Source organism: Mustelus asterias, chromosome 17 (assembly GCF_964213995.1).
Source record: "Mustelus asterias chromosome 17, sMusAst1.hap1.1, whole genome shotgun sequence".
Classification (NCBI taxonomy): domain Eukaryota; kingdom Metazoa; phylum Chordata; class Chondrichthyes; order Carcharhiniformes; family Triakidae; genus Mustelus; species Mustelus asterias.
In genome coordinates, this window is record NC_135817.1 from 69266295 (window position 1) to 69280287 (window position 13993).

The 13993-nt window shown below is 47.2% G+C and overlaps 1 pseudogene; it reads right to left on the minus strand.

Moving 5' to 3' along the window:
- The window catches only part of LOC144506600 (NXPE family member 3-like), a 36631-nt pseudogene extending 23088 nt beyond the window's left edge, over nt 1–13543 (minus strand).
- Nucleotides 13544–13993: the final 450 nt, after the last annotated feature.

Consider the following 13993-nt stretch of genomic DNA (forward strand, 5'->3'; position numbering starts at 1 on the left):
GGCACAGTGGCACGATGGTTAGCATTGCTGCCTCACAGTGCCAGGGCTCCGGGTTCGATTCCCGGCTTGGGTCACTGTCTGTGTGGAGTTTGCACATTCTCTCCATGTCTGTGTGGGTTTCCTCCAGGTGCTCCGGTTTCCTCTGACAGTCCGAAAGACATGCTGGCTAGGTGCATTGGTCATGATAAATTCTCCGTCAGTGTACCCGAACAGGTGCCGGAGTGTGGCGACTATGGGATTCTCACAGTAACTTCATTGCAGTGTTAATGTAAGCCCACTTGTGCCACTAATAGATAAATTTTAAAAACATCCTACCGAAAAACATGATTAAAATACATTTCTTAAAAGCCCAGTACGATCACAGGGAAGCTCTCCAATTCAGGTACAAACTCCCAGATGTTAGTAAGGAGGAGTCAGCGTATTCGACAGGGCTGTGTGTGCCATTGTTGTTTATGGTGACCAGGTCGATGCCGGGTTGTCCGTCTGGTTTCATTCCTTTGTTTAGACTTCATAGCAGTTTGAAACAACTAAGTGGCTTGCTAGGCCATTTCACAGGACAGTTAGGAGACAACCTGTCTGGAGTCACATGTAGGCCTGAGCAGATAAGGAGAGGATTTCCTCCTCTAAAGAACATTAAGGATTACCAATATCTTCTTCCCGATATGCAGTCAATTTCTCTCACTTACAGAAGATACAAAGGATCTGGGTGGTTCCATTAACCACGGCACGGTAGCACAGTGGTTAGCACTGCTGCTTCACAGTGCCAGGGTCCCGGGTTCGATTCCCGGCTCGGGTCACTGTCTGTGTGGAGTTTGCACATCCTCCTCGTGTCTGCGTGGGTTTCCTCCGGGTGCTCTGGTTTCCTCCCACAGTCCAAAGATGTGCGGTTTAGGTTGATTGGCCAGGTTAAAAATTGCCCCTTAGAGTCCTGAGATGCGTAGGTTAGAGGGATTAGTGGGTAAAATATGTGGGGGTAGGGCCTGGGTGGGATTGTGGTCGGTGCAGACTCGATGGGCCGAATGGCCTCCTTCTGCACTGTAGGGATTCTATGATTCTATGAACATGGTTGGCCTCCATGAAGCTGGTAAGTGTGATTCAATGGAAATCTAAACAGGCCCACCCTCCTGTTCTATGATTTGAAAGATGCCAACATGTTGCTGCTGTGCCAATGAGAACAAATAGTTCACTGTTCTGTCACTGCTAAAAACTTCCGCTTTTATAGCAAGCTCCAGCTTTGGAGTTTAATATAGTATCTGTAGCAAAGAACCACTCCAATGTTCTTCTGACTTGTCCTCTCACACGCTAAACCTCTATTGTGCCAGTCATTGTCATAGTTTCCATTTCTCTTACCTGTTTGAGGTGAAGGCTTTACAATCACATAACCGGCACCATTGGGTAATATAGGCCTCTTGATATTGACCCCACTGAAAATAGATTATTATTGTCCGTTAAACAATTGTATCCATGAATTGTAAGAAGTGAAAGTGTCAAATGGCAAAATAAATTAGGAATACAGGACACTGTCAGCGAATCAGTCCTCCCACAGCCCTTAGCCATGACGTATCCAGGGTTGTCTCCTTTGTGATCAAACTCCCAGCCGGTGATCAACAGCCTCTTTTGGCTGGTCTCAGGCAAAGCATTGATTGGTTATGTCTGTGAACAGCAAGTCCCATTGAGCCAATTTATAATCAGGGCTTCATCAAATTGGCTTTGACAAAGGGTCATGTGGACTCGAAACGTCAGCTCTTTTCTCTCCTTACAGATGCTGCCAGACCTGCTGAGATTTTCCAGCATTTTCTCTCTTGGTTATAATCAGGGCTTCTTTCTCTACCAAAGGAGAATTTTAACTCCCTCAGCCTGATGAACAAAAGACAAAGTGACGCACTTTCCCCGATATACAACCCTTTCTCGATTTCATTCTGCAATTCTCTTGGATGGAAACCACTTGCCTGACTCAAGCCTGAAACTTTTTATAAAAGAAATGAAAACTTCCAGCTCATAGTTGAAAGGATGGCCTGGCAAGATTTTAAACCTTACTGTAACAAGCAGACTAAAAGTAGTAATGACTAAACATTGGCCCATAACTTTCAGGCTCCCCAGCATAGGATTTGGGTGGGATACACCAAAGGGTTTATGCAGCATTTTTCCAGACGCACAAACTTCTCCTACACAACTGCGCTGCACTGGGAACCATCCGACAAAGCGATTTAAATTGTTAACTTCGGATGGTTCTGCCAGTGTTAACTAATATTTACTCTGGAAAAGTTAGAACAAATAAAACCACTTCTAATTTCAAAGTAACTATTTGAAACACCTAGACCAAGTCCTGCATGGGACACTGCCCACACCTGAGGCCCCCAACCACTGCAGGGGGGAGGGGGGGAGGGGGAGTTGCAGGTGGTCAGGTCAGTAGTGGGGATTGGATTGGATTGGTTTGGATGGGGCGGGATGGTTCAGCAGGAGGGGTCACGTTGTGTCAGGAAGTGAATTTGGATCGAGAGGGAGGAGGGTCAGGTGAGGGAGGGTGAGATGGTTCAGGAGGGATGGAGTTAGGTCGGGTCGGGTAGGGTTTTGTAGAAGGTCAAATGGGTGGTCAGGCTGTGTCGGGATTTTCAGGTCAGTGGGTGTCGCGACAGGGAGCAGAGGTCAGGTTGTGGGTGTTACGGGTTGGGTCAGAGGTTGCATGGGTTGGTTTGGACGAGTCGGGTGGAGGGCACTTAGAGTTTTGCCTGTGGGTTTGTGGGGGAGGGGAGGGTGTGAGCGTTGGGAAGAATCCCATGTGACTGTGGATCGATGAGGTGGGGGAAATATCATAGTGGAAAGGTCGGATAAGTTATTGCTGTCTCCGGTGATTTAAGCAAATCCTGCTGAGGTTTTGAAACCAAAGTAAGTCAAAAAAATGGGCGGCACGGTAGCACAGTGGTTAGCACTGCTGCTTCACAGCGCCAGGGACCCGGGTTTGATTCTCGGCTTGGGTCACTGTCTGTGTGGAGTTTGCACATTCTTTCCGTGTCTGCGTGGGTTTCTTCCGGGTGCTGCGGTTTCCTCCCACATTCTGAAAGATGTGCTGGTTAGGTGCATTGACCCGAATGGGCGCCGGAGTGTGGTGGCTAGGGGAATTTCACAGTAATTTCATTGCAGTGTAAATGTAAGCTAATGTGACTAATAAATAAATAAACTTTTTAAATAAATAAACTTTAAATAAAAAAAGTTGAGTGATTTAAAACAATCCATGAATTGCTTTAACCGCACTGCAATAATTACTGTTTCACCTGAAGATGTGTCCAAAGAGTCAGAAACTGAGACTGTGAATTTGAATAAGACATTGTAGCCTCAGGCTGAAATTAAGTCAATGGCAACAGGAGAAGAATTAACAATACATGGGGGACATACACAAGGTGTGGGAAAGACTGGAGGACAAAAAGCAAAATGAAATGAAACAAACTGTGAACCTGCCATAATAAAAGTATCAAATTCTTTCGGCTGAGCATTGATATAATCTTACGGAAGTCCTTAAAGCGGCTGAAGATATTGCTCAGCAGAGAAATGAAATGCTTGTACAGAATGTGGCAGTGTGAAAGTAGCATCCTCGAGAAAAGAACACTGAAGGATTGAACCATGAAAACACACTGAAAGATAAAAGTGTCCCTGAATTTAAACAGGATGAGGTGAATTCAATTATTCTGCAGCACAATTCAGATGTTGGGCTGGTGGAGATTTTCTTCACAGTTTTAGACATTTAGGAGATACGGACAGTGAGGGGAATGGAGATCAGGGGGTCAAACCTGAACACAGCATTTCAGAGGCTGCATTGAAAAGTGGAATTGCTGATGACAATTTAGTGTCTGACTTTGAAGAAAATAAAGGAAGTTACTGAATGCAGAGGGTAAGAATTGGTCTGACCAAGAACTTCTCCTTGGATTCCAATTTGCAGCAATCAGTATCCAGACATTAGACAGTTTGCCAGTGGTCAGCAATGTTGTTTGTGACAAGGCTAACCAGAACAAATGAATTGTGAAGCTTTTCTGCCCATCAATAATTCTAGCCCAGGGTCCAGAGTATAGACAATGCAATATAGATTTTTTAAAAGTAACATGCAGGATGCAACACCATGGTACAATCTTTTAACCATGGACATATGGAGTACTCAAAATGAAAAAGGAGATCTTTTCATTTCAAACTGGAAGAACAACATCTCATCTTCCGATCTGGCATGTTACAGCATTTTCGACTCAACATTGAGTTCAACAGTATTAGACAGAAAACCTATCACCACCCCGCCCCTCTCCCTTTGTAGTTTGTTGTTAGTTGTTTTTCAGCTCCTTGACCTTCCCCACCCCTCCCCCACATGGCCACCTGTTCAGTCGCTCCCATTAACAGATTCTGCTATTTTACCTTTTGCCGCTATTAACACTCTTCATCCCTTAATGGCACCATTAACACATCCCTTTGTCTTATTTCCATGACAACTCTGCTGATGTCTCCTTTGTCCTGACCTCTCCCAGTCTTTACATTCCCTGCAAGCTTACTTTCGTACTGTATTTTCCCCTTCTTAATCAACCCCTTGGTCCTTCTTTGCTGAATTCTAAACTGCTCCCAATCCTCAGACCTATTATTTTTCTTGGCCAATCTGTATACGTCTTCCTTGGATTGGATACTATCTCTAATTTGCTTTGTAAGCCATGGATTGGCCCCCTTACCCATTTTGCTTTTGTGCCAGACAGGAATAAACAGTTGTTGAAGTTCCCCCACGTGTTCATTGAATGTTTGCCATTGCCTATCCACTGTCTTCCTTTTAAGTAACTCCCCCCAATCTATCAATGCCAACTCATGCCTCATATCCTCATAGTTTCCTTTATTAAGATTCAACACCCTAGTCTCCGAATCAACTACTTCACTCTCCATCTTGATAAAAAAAATCTATTATGTTATGGTCTCTCAATCCCAAGGGATCTCGCACAGCTAGATTGGCAATGATTCACTTCTCATTACACAGTACCCAGGCTAAGATGGCCTGCTCTCTATTGGGTTCCTCCACATATTGGTCAAGAAAACCATCCTGTATACATTCCAGGAATTCCTCCTCTACGGCATTGTGGCTAATTTGATTTGCCCAATCTATGTGCAGATTAAAATCACCCATGATCACGAATATTCCATTATTACATGCATCTCTAATTTTATGTTGAAAGCCATTCCCAATGTCATCACTGCAGTTTGGGGTCTATATATGACACCCACTAATGTTTTTGCCCCTTGATATTTCTCAACTCTACCCATACAGACTCCACATTGTCAGAGCTCATATCCTTTCTCACTATAGTGTTAATTTCCTCTTGAACCAGCAGTGCCACGCCACCAGCATTTCCTTTATGCCTGTCCTTCCTAAACACTGAATGCCCTGGGACATTCAGTTCCCATCCCTGGTCACCCTGCAGCCATGCCTCTGTAATCCCAATTATATTGTACCCGTGTACATCTATCTGCACGATTAGTACATCCACTTTATTGCGAATGCACCGCGCATTAAGACACAGAGCCTTTAAGCTTGTCTTTTTAACATTGTTTGCCTTGCTTCCAATATTTTTCTTTATAGCCCTGTTTGAATTTTGTCCTTGGTTTCTCTGCCTATCACTTTTCTTATTACCTTTTCCACGTTTTGTTTTTATCCTTGCTCCCTCCTTCTCTGACTCCTTAAATAGGTTGATGTGGAGATGCCGGCGTTGGACTGGGGTAAACACAGTAAGAAGTTTAACAACACCAGGTTAAAGTCCAACAGGTTTATTTGGTAGCAAAAGCCACACAAGCTTTCGAGGCTCTGAGCCCCTTCTTCAGGTGAGTGGGAATTCTGTTCACAAACAGAACTTATAAAGACACAGACTCAATTTACATGAATAATGGTTGGAATGCGAATACTTACAACTAATCCAGTCTTTAAGAAACAAAACAATGGGAGTGGAGAGAGCATCAAGACAGGCTAAAAAGATGTGTATTGTCTCCAGACAAGACAGCCAGTGAAACTCTGCAGGTCCACGCAACTGTGGGAGTTACAAATAGTGTGACATAAACCCAATATCCCGGTTGAGGCCGTCCTTGTGTGTGCGGAACTTGGCTATCAGTTTCTGCTCAGCGACTCTGCGCTGTCGTGTGTCGCGAAGGCCGCCTTGGAGAACGCTTACCCGAATATCAGAGGCCGAATGCCCGTGACCGCTGAAGTGCTCCCCAACAGGAAGAGAACAGTCTTGCCTGGTGATTGTCGAGCAGTGTTCATTCATCCGTTGTCGCAGCGTCTGCATAGTTTCCCCAATGTACCATGCCTCGGGACATCCTTTCTTGCAGCGTATCAGGTAGACAACGTTGGCCGAGTTGCAAGAGTATGTACCGTGTACCTGGTGGATGGTGTTCTCACGTGAGATGATGGCATCTGTGTCGATGATCCGGCACGTCTTGCAGAGGTTGCTGTGGCAGGGTTGTGTGGTGTCTTGGTCACTGTTCTCCTGAAGGCTGGGTAATTTGCTGCGGACAATGGTCTGTTTGAGGTTGTGCGGTTGTTTGAAGGCAAGAAGTGGGGGTGTGGGGATGGCCTTGGCGAGATGTTCGTCTTCATCAATGACATGTTGAAGGCTCCGGAGGAGATGCCGTAGCTTCTCTGCTCCGGGGAAGTACTGGACAACGAAGGGTACTCTGTCCACTGTGTCCCGTGTTTGTCTTCTGAGGAGGTCGGTGCGGTTTTTCGCTGTGGCGCGTTGGAACTGTTGATCAATGAGTCTAGCGCCATATCCTGTTCTTATGAGGGCATCTTTCAGCGTCTGGAGGTGTCTGTTGCGATCCTCCTCATCCGAGCAGATCCTGTGTATACGGAGGGCTTGTCCGTACGGGATGGCTTCTTTAACGTGTTTAGGGTGGAAGCTGGAGAAGTGGAGCATCATGAGGTTATCCGTGGGCTTGCGGTACAGTGAGGTGCTGAGGTGACCGTCCTTAATGGAGATGCGCGTGTCCAAGAATGCAACCGATTCTGGAGAGTAGTCTATGGTGAGCCTGATGGTGGGATGGAACTTGTTGATGTCATCATAGAGTTGTTTCAGTGATTGTTCACCATGAGTCCAAAGGAAGAAAATGTCATCGATGTATCTAGTGTATAGCATCGGTTGAAGGTCCCGTGCGGTGAAGAAGTCTTGTTCGAACCTGTGCATGAAGATGTTGGCATATTGAGGTGCAAATTTGGTCCCCATAGCTGTTCCGTGTGTCTGGATGAAGAACTGGTTGTTGAAGGTGAAGATATTGTGGTCCAGGATGAAGCGGATGAGATGTAAAATTGCATCTGGAAACTGGCAGTTGTTGGCGCTGAGCACTGAGGCCGTTGCAGCAATGCCATCGTCATGGGGGATGCTGGTGTAGAGTGCTGAGACATCCATTGTGACGAGGAGCGCTCCTGGTTCAACTGCTCCATGTGTGCCGAGTTTCTGTAGGAAGTCCGTCGTGTCGCGACAAAAGCTGGGGGTTCTTTGTACAATGGGTTTCAGGATGCCCTCGACATAGCTGGAGAGGTTCTCGCACAGGGTCCCATTGCCCGATACGATGGGACTGCCGGGTGTGTTTGCCTTGTGTATCTTCGGGAGGCAGTAGAGATCTCCAACGCGGGGAGTACGTGGGATGAGAGCACGGAGGGTGTTCTGAAGGTCCGGATCAAAGGTCTTGATCAGAGTGTTGAGTTGACGGGTGTGTTCTTTGGTCGGATCTGCAGGTAACTGTCTGTAGTGTTCCTCGTTGTTGAGTTGTCGGTACACTTCTTTGCAGTAATCCGTTCTGTTCAGTATGACGATGGCCCCTCCTTTGTCTGCTGGTTTGATGACAATGTTGCGGTTGGTCTTGAGAGCGTGGATGGCGTTACGCTGTGCTTGGGTGATGTTCGGGGCTGTCTTGTGAGTGCGGCTGATGAATTTGGTGTTGACGCACCTCCTGACGGCTTGGGCATACATGTCAAGTCGAGGGCAGCGGCCTTCCGGAGGAGTCCAATTCGACTCTTTCCTCTTCGGATGCACTGCGGATCTCTCTGTCGGCTGTTCCGGTTCATTGGCTGTCTCATTGTGTTCGTTGTTGGCCTCTTGGGGTTTGTGGAAGAACTCCCTCAGCCTCATTCGCCTGATGAATTCCTCTGTGTCTGCTGCGAGACTGATGGGGTCTATTTTGGTGGTGGGGCAAAAATTAAGCCCTCGGCTGAGAACTTCGATTTCATCTGGTTGAAGTGTGTAGTCGGAAAAGTTGACAATGGACTTCCACGGATAACCTCACGATGCTCCACTTCTCCAGCTTCCACCCTAAACACGTTAAAGAAGCCATCCCGTACGGACAAGCCCTCCGTATACACAGGATCTGCTCGGATGAGGAGGATCGCAACAGACACCTCCAGACGCTGAAAGATGCCCTCATAAGAACAGGATATGGCGCTAGACTCATTGATCAACAGTTCCAACGCGCCACAGCGAAAAACCGCACCGACCTCCTCAGAAGACAAACACGGGACACAGTGGACAGAGTACCCTTCGTTGTCCAGTACTTCCCCGGAGCAGAGAAGCTACGGCATCTCCTCCGGAGCCTTCAACATGTCATTGATGAAGACGAACATCTCGCCAAGGCCATCCCCACACCCCCACTTCTTGCCTTCAAACAACCGCACAACCTCAAACAGACCATTGTCCGCAGCAAATTACCCAGCCTTCAGGAGAACAGTGACCAAGACACCACACAACCCTGCCACAGCAACCTCTGCAAGACGTGCCGGATCATCGACACAGATGCCATCATCTCACGTGAGAACACCATCCACCAGGTACACGGTACATACTCTTGCAACTCGGCCAACGTTGTCTACCTGATACGCTGCAAGAAAGGATGTCCCGAGGCATGGTACATTGGGGAAACTATGCAGACGCTGCGACAACGGATGAATGAACACCGCTCGACAATCACCAGGCAAGACTGTTCTCTTCCTGTTGGGGAGCACTTCAGCGGTCACGGGCATTCGGCCTCTGATATTCGGGTAAGCGTTCTCCAAGGCGGCCTTCGCGACACACGACAGCGCAGAGTCGCTGAGCAGAAACTGATAGCCAAGTTCCGCACACACAAGGACGGCCTCAACCGGGATATTGGGTTTATGTCACACTATTTGTAACTCCCACAGTTGCGTGGACCTGCAGAGTTTCACTGGCTGTCTTGTCTGGAGACAATACACATCTTTTTAGCCTGTCTTGATGCTCTCTCCACTCCCATTGTTTTGTTTCTTAAAGACTGGATTAGTTGTAAGTATTCGCATTCCAACCATTATTCATGTAAATTGAGTCTGTGTCTTTATAAGTTCTGTTTGTGAACAGAATTCCCACTCACCTGAAGAAGGGGCTTAGAGCCTCGAAAGCTTGTGTGGCTTTTGCTACCAAATAAACCTGTTGGACTTTAACCTGGTGTTGTTAAACTTCTTACTGTCCTTAAATAGGTTCCCAACCCCCGGCATATTAATTTAAACCTTCCCCAACCACTCCAGCAAACACTCCCCCGAGGACATCAGTTCCAGTCCTGCCCAGGTGTAACCCGTCCAATTTGTACAAGTCCCACCTCCCCCAGAACCGGTCCCAATGCCCCAGGAATCTGAAACCCTCCCCCTGACACTATCTCTTCAGCCACGTATTCATCCGATATATCCTGTCATTTCTACTCTGACTAGCACGTGGCACCTGTAGTAATCCTGAGATCACTGCCTTTGAGGTCTGATTTCTTAACTTTCTTCCTAGCTCCCTGTGTTCTGTTTTTAGGACCTCATCCCTTTTGTTCCCTGTGTCGGTTGTACCGATGTGTACCATGACAACTGGTTGTTCACCCTCCCCCTTCAGAATGTCCTGTACCCGCTCGGAGACATCCTTGACGCTAGCACCAAGGAGGCAACTTACCATCCAGTCTTGTTTGCAGCCATCGAAAGGCCTATTTATTCCCTTTATAAATGAGTCCCTGGCACACCTTTTACCTCTGCAGACCCAACCATGGTGCAATGAGTTTGGCTGCTGCTGCTTTCCCCAGAAAGGTCATTCCTCTCAACAGTATCCAAAATGGTATATCTGTTTTGCAGGGGAATGGCCACAGATACATTGGCTGAAGAGATGGTGTCAGGGGGTGGGTTTCAGATTCATGGGGCAGTGGGACCGGTTCTGGGAGAGGTGGGACCTGTATAAATTGGAAGGGTTACACTTGGGCACTACCAGATTCCTGCACTGCCTGCCTACCTCTCTTGCTCTGTCTGGTGGTCACCCATTCCCTTCCTGCCTGCAGAGTCTGAGCCTGTGGTATGACCACCTCTCTAGATGTGCTATCCATGATACTCTCTGACGAGCGGATGCTGTCTCCAGCTGCCGCTCCAGCTCAGAAATTCGAACTTCCAGGAGCTAGAAATCATAGAAATCATAGAAACCCTACAGTGCAGAAGGAGGCCATTCGGCCCATCGAGTCTGCACCGACCACAATCCCACCCAGGCCCTACCCCCACATATTTTACCCGCTAATCCCTCTAACCTACACATCCAAGGACTCTAAGGGGCAATTTTTTAACCTGGCCAATCAACCTAACCCGCACATCTTTGGACTGTGGGAGGAAACCGGAGCACCCGGAGGAAACCCACGCAGACACGAGGAGAATGTGCAAACTCCACACAGACAGTGACCCGAGCCGGGAATCAAACCCGGGACCCTGGAGCTGTGAAGCAGCAGTGCTAACCACTGTGCTACCGTGCCGCGCTGTAGCTGGAGACATTTTGTGTACACATGCTGACCTGCGCGACTGGAACCGTTCCCAGCCTGCCACATGGAGTAAGAGGAGCAAACTAAAGCTTGGAGATCTCCTGTCATGTCTTACCCCTTTAAATTAACTTTTGAAAGATGTTTTGTTTCAGATTATATCCGATTCTCTTGGACGTTTCTTTCCTGCCCCTCATTACTACCAAATATAACCTTTACAAACTACACAGCACAGAAATTACCTCTGAGACTTCTAGTGATAAAATTATTAAATACTTACCCAACCTTCCTACTTAGCAATCAGCTCTTTCCCTTGTTTCCTCTATGACTGCAGCAGGGCAAGATAACACCTTGCTTTTACCTCCTCACAGTGCCCTTTTTTTGGTTACAGGAGGAGGGAGGGAAGGAAACACTATTGTGGCATATCATCAATGCCACACTCTCAGCAATGAGCTACTATCAAATGGAGTTTGAATCAGAGATAAGGATATAACACTCAGATATATTATCATTCACATGCAAAGGGGTGTGAGATTGGTGAATTAACCCTCATCTCAGGGATGTGATGAAAGGAAAGGAGAATGTGAAGTCACATACCTTTGGAAAAAATGTTCTTCTTCTGTCATTAAGAGTTTATGTACTTGAATTCCCGCTGCATGGTTAATTCGAGCAGAGCAGGGAAGCTTCTTTGGTTTGTAACAGAACCGGGGCTCCCCGGTGCTGGGATCAGTAAAGTTACACAGCGGTTTAGTTTGAGGTAAACAGAAATTACACTCAGTGGTCTCGGTGGTAGCTCCTGATTCAAAGGTACTTTGAAAATACACTCTCTGTGTCCGTTCCTTGCGTAGCCTTTCAAGTGCTTCGATTCCTTCACTGGGATGAACCAGGGAAACAGACACTTCCACTTTCCCTGGCCAAGATAAATTAAAGTTTATGTAGTAAAATCCATTTTGGTTATCTATAACTGTTCCGGCTGAACCAGCTTTTAAATCTGGGCTGTGGATCCGGCCTTGGAGATAGTCACCCCCATATTGCTTTGGGCGTCCTTCAAAATCATTCATTTGCAGCATCACTTGTAACTGATCTCCAACGTAGAAAGTCTTTGTAGAATTTAAAATTACAAAGCGAACGTGTGCTGGGTCGCTGCTTTTCAGAAAGGTCACAGCAGGGTCAGGTGGACTTGGCCATCGGATCATTTTCATAAGGAACGTCCCCTCTGACCTTTCTTCGGGGGTGAAGCTGTGATTCTGGTAGCCACATTGCAACAGTTTGTCTGTCCAAAAAGATGCTTTATTCTGCTTTGGTTGTACATTCGGAGGATAATGCTTTGGAGGTGGGGACCTCTCCCAATTTGCCTCCATTCCTGAGGTTGATTCTTCCTTGTACTGTGGAAAGGAGCAACTTTATAAAATAATATCGTTTAATTTCACATAAACTTTCTAAAACATGCCGACCTTTAGCCAAAAAAGAAGCAGTGATTTACAGAGGAGGAAAATCCTATAGTGAGGCTGCAGACACGGTTGATGTTCAGGGTGAGAAGGAGAAGATTGAAATCAGAGACATGAATTGCCAAGTGATAAAAGAAATCAGTGAAAATCACAGGTTTTTCAGTGTGTGTAGGCTGCAAAAGGGGAAAAAAGATTGAGTCAAGAACCAAGGAGACTCAAGCAGTCGAACAGGAACAAGCTGAAATCGTGATTTTCTTGTGTGTGCTCCTTGGGGGAACAGGTCCAGTTAAAGTGATGGAGGGATGAAGGACAATGAAGGAAACCAGAAAAGCAGCAATAAGGATGGAGTAAAAGCTGTTGAAGTGAGAGACAAAGAGCATGAATTAGCTCAATCCATTCAAAAATACATCAGCTAAGGCTTCCTCTTGGCTGTAGTGAGCAGGATTCTTGACCACATCTACCACATTTCACCCCTGGTCCTCCTCTGTTAACTGGGCCACCATATTAGGCTCTAATAGAAAGCTGGATAGAACTGGACTCCCCCCACCCCCATCGATTGCCCCCTAAGCCCTGCCCCCCACCAGGCCCTGCCCCCCATATGCCCCGTCCCCTTGTCACGCCCCTTGCCCAGTGGGCAGCGCCATGGTGCCCCCTGGGCATTAGCACTTTTCCCCTTGAGCAGTGCCGGGGCACAGGCTGGCACTGCCAGGGTGCCCATGCCCAGGGGCACCACTCCCCCACCGCCAGACACCGTGGGGAGCCCTGATTGCCCCTACCTTCATTCCAGCATGGTTGTCCCGTTAATTCTCCGAAAGTGTGGAGCCACTATAAACCCCGTTAAAGTGAAATACTCTGGTGGGTGGGAGAGGCTAACGGGTTCGGAGAATTCAGTCCTGGGTCCGCTAATTACGTTAAAGTGACATTAAAAGTAGATGTAAATTCCTTACCTGGTGTTCCCGCCAGTTTCCAGCACGGATTTGATGGCGCTGGAAATCTGGTGCTGGGAGATGCGCGTGAGGCAGGAACGCATGCGCGAATTCCACGCATGCCCAGACATGAGATTCTCCCATCATGCTGCGCTAGAAAACTAGTGTGATGGGGTGGGAGAATCGCCCCCTTAGCGTCAAGGCTCAAACATGGATAACAGTTTAAAATCGCCGTATATTGTGAACAATCTGTTTTATCATCCTACACACCTTTATGTGAGGAAGGTCCAGAGTCAGCGTCATCAGCAATGCAGTCAGTAACAACAAACCAAACAGAGTCCGGAGTGCAGACCAGGAACGGGGTGAATCTTTTCTTGTTTGTTGATTCATACTTGGTGCTCACAACTCACCAGTGTTCGCTATCCATCTGATCAACCCCTGTTCCTTAAATATAATGACAAAACAAAGAGAATCACCAAAAGAAATCTGAAAACATTTGCACCATTGTAGTTCACATACAGTTTTCCATTTCATTTGTACAGAGACAATTTAACAATCAGTCATGCAGCAATGGGCGGCACGGTAGCACAGTGGTTAGCACTGCTGCTTCACAGCTCCAGGGACCTGGGTTCGATCCCTGGCTTGGGTCACTGCCTGTGTGGAGTTTGCACATTCTCCTCGTGTCTGCGTGGGTTTCCTCCGGGTGTTCCAGTTTCCTCCCACAGTCCAAAGATGTGCGGGTTAGGTCGATTGGCCATGCTAAAATTGCCCCTTAGTGTCCAGAGATGCATAGGTTAGAGGGATTAGCGGGTAAATATGTAGGGATATGGGGGTAGGGCC